This window comes from Myotis davidii, unplaced genomic scaffold (assembly GCF_000327345.1).
Source record: "Myotis davidii unplaced genomic scaffold, ASM32734v1 scaffold150, whole genome shotgun sequence".
Classification (NCBI taxonomy): domain Eukaryota; kingdom Metazoa; phylum Chordata; class Mammalia; order Chiroptera; family Vespertilionidae; genus Myotis; species Myotis davidii.
In genome coordinates this window covers 2,608,640-2,611,235 of record NW_006283437.1, presented here as the reverse complement: position 1 = coordinate 2,611,235, position 2,596 = coordinate 2,608,640, and the positions used below count along the sequence as shown (strand labels likewise).

Sequence of the window (2,596 nt, the reverse complement as noted above, 5' to 3'; positions counted from 1 at the left end):
AAGTGAATATCTGGGGTGCAAGTTGGAAAGTATACTGCTAATTTTGATAACAAGCTTTGTAGAATTGATATTATACATAGGTACAACTTTGATAAAATTATCAAATTAAGAATGTAAAATAGGGGAGATTAAAAATGGTGGCTTGCTCCCAGGACCAAACTGGAATTACAACTAAAATACAGAAAAAGTTCCTCAATAATCAATGGAAGACTCACTGGAGAAAACCCTGATAACCAAAGATTGAAAGTGGAGACTGCATAGGGGCGGAAGCACGAAAAGTCTGGCCTGGCTCTCACAGACAGTTCTGGAGAGATATCTCAGCTGTGTGTTGGGGGTGGAGGGGGTTGCCACTGAGAACTCTGGGGTATAATCCTCAAGCTAGACCCCAGCAGAGAGCACCAGAACTGAGAAGGGTACTCACACAACATCTGACTGTGAAAAGCAGCAGGTTTGCTGCCTACCAGTGAGAGAAGGCTGGAAATAAAGACACCCTCTTAAAAGGCCCACACACAAAATTCCCTGGCAGAGGGAGGGCAGAGTGGACTGGAGCTGTGTGAGCAGAAGCCAAGATCTGAGACTCTGGGGTTAGAACTTAGAAGGAAGACACCCTGGTTTCCTGTGGTGAGTCATTCCCTCACAATGCAGAGGTTATCTCACACAGGCAATTGCTATCTAGGCCAGTGGTTTGAGAACCTGTGGGTCTCGACCCCTTTGGCAGTAGAACAACCCTTTCACAGGGGTCGCCCAAGACCATCCTGCATATCAGATATTTACATTACAATTCATAACAGTAGCAACACTACAGTTATGAAGTAGCAACGAAAATAATTTTATGGTTGGGTCACAACATGAAGAACTGTATTTAAAGGGCAAGAAGGTTGAGAACCACTGATCTAGGCAGTTTTGTCTGGGAGAAGACAGTTGACCCACCCTATTGGAAAAAAACCTTGCCTCATGGTCTGGAGTTTCTGAAGCCCATTAAAAGACTGAGAATAACAATTAGCCTCCCGGCAGAAGCAATTGCCCCACCCTATTGAAAAAAACTCTCACCATACCTGTGGATGATTGCCTGATGGCAATTCAAGATAGAATCCTATCAGTCTGTAGGCAGAGTTGGTCTTTGGAGGCTTTATGTCTTTGCCTGATCTAATTAGTCAGAAACAGCATGTGACACTGTCCTGCCCTAAAGATTGAGAGGCATAGCAGATCTACCTAATACACAGTCACAAACCTAAAGAGGCAGCCAAAATGAGGAGGAAAAAAATGCCAAATGAAAGAACAAAAGAATTCTCCAGAAAAAGAGATAAATGAAATGGAGATAAGAAACTTATCTGATATAAAGTTCAGAATAATGATGGTAAAAACAATCAACAGCCTCAGAAAAGATATAGTAACTGTGAAAACAGAAATAAAGAATAACATAGCACAAATAAAGAACAGCACATTAGGGGAAGCTGAGGACCGAATCAGTCAATTAAAAGACAGGGTTGGAAAAAAAATCACTCAATCAGAGAACCAAAAAGAAAAAACAATTTAAAAACAGGAGAACAGCTTAAGGGAGCTGTGGGAAAACATGAAAGGTAACAATATTCGAATAGCAGGTGTGCCAGAAAAGGCAGAAAGGGGGAAAGGGATAGAGAACATGTTTGAAGAAATAATGACAGAAAACTTCCCTAACCTGGTAAAGGGAAAAGCCACACAAGTTCAGGAGGCACAGAGAACCCACAAGCAAGAAGAACCCAAACCAGCCCATGCCCAGACATAATAATTAAAATGCCAAAAATTAAATACAAAGAGAGAGCTTAAAGGCAGCAAGAGAAAAGCAAACTGTTACCTACAAAGTAGCTCCCATAAGGCTGACACCTGGTTTCTCATCATAAATTCTACAGGCCAGAAGGGAATGGCATTAAGTGCTCAAGGTAATGGAAAGCAAGGATCTGAAACCAAGGTTACTATATCCATAAAGGCTATCATTCAAAATAGATGGTCAAACTAAGAGCTTCTCAGATAAAAAAAAAAGGCTAAAGGAGTACATCACCACCAATCCAGCATTACAAGAAATACTAAAGGGATTGCTGTAATGAGAAGAAGAAACAGAGAGAGAAACCTAAACATACATAATTAAAATGGCAATAAATAAGTACCTCTCAATAATAACCTTGAATGTAAATGGATTAAATGCTTCAAACAAAAGACACAGGGTAGCTGAATTGATACAAAAACATGACCCAACTATATGTTGCCTACAAGAGACCCATCTCAAACCAAAAGCCTCACTAAGGATGAGTGTGAAGGGATGGAAAAAATTTTTCTATGCCAATGGAAAAGAAAAAGAAGATAGAGTAGCAATACTTATATGTGACAAAATAGACTTTAAAATGAAGGCCATCACAAGAGACAACAAAGGTCACTACATAATACTAAATGGATCAATCCAACAAAAGGATATAACCCTGGTAAACATATATGCACCCAATATAGGAGCAACTAAATAGATATTTTGAAAAACCTTCTGGAGGACTTTAAGGAAGAGATTGACAGTAATACAGTCACAGTAAGGACTTTAACACCCTGCTGACTTCACTGGATAGGTCTT

At 39.9% G+C, this 2,596-nt stretch overlaps 1 long non-coding RNA gene across 1 annotated transcript in view; it reads right to left on the bottom strand.

Annotated features, from left to right (window-relative positions):
* LOC107183120 overlaps nucleotides 1–2,596 on the bottom strand; it is a 15,259-nt gene that overhangs the window by 7,571 nt on the left and 5,092 nt on the right. Inside the window, exon 2 of the long non-coding RNA XR_001513891.1 lies at nucleotides 2,510–2,520. This is a non-coding gene — a long non-coding RNA (uncharacterized LOC107183120). The remainder of the gene's footprint in view (nucleotides 1–2,509; nucleotides 2,521–2,596) is intronic.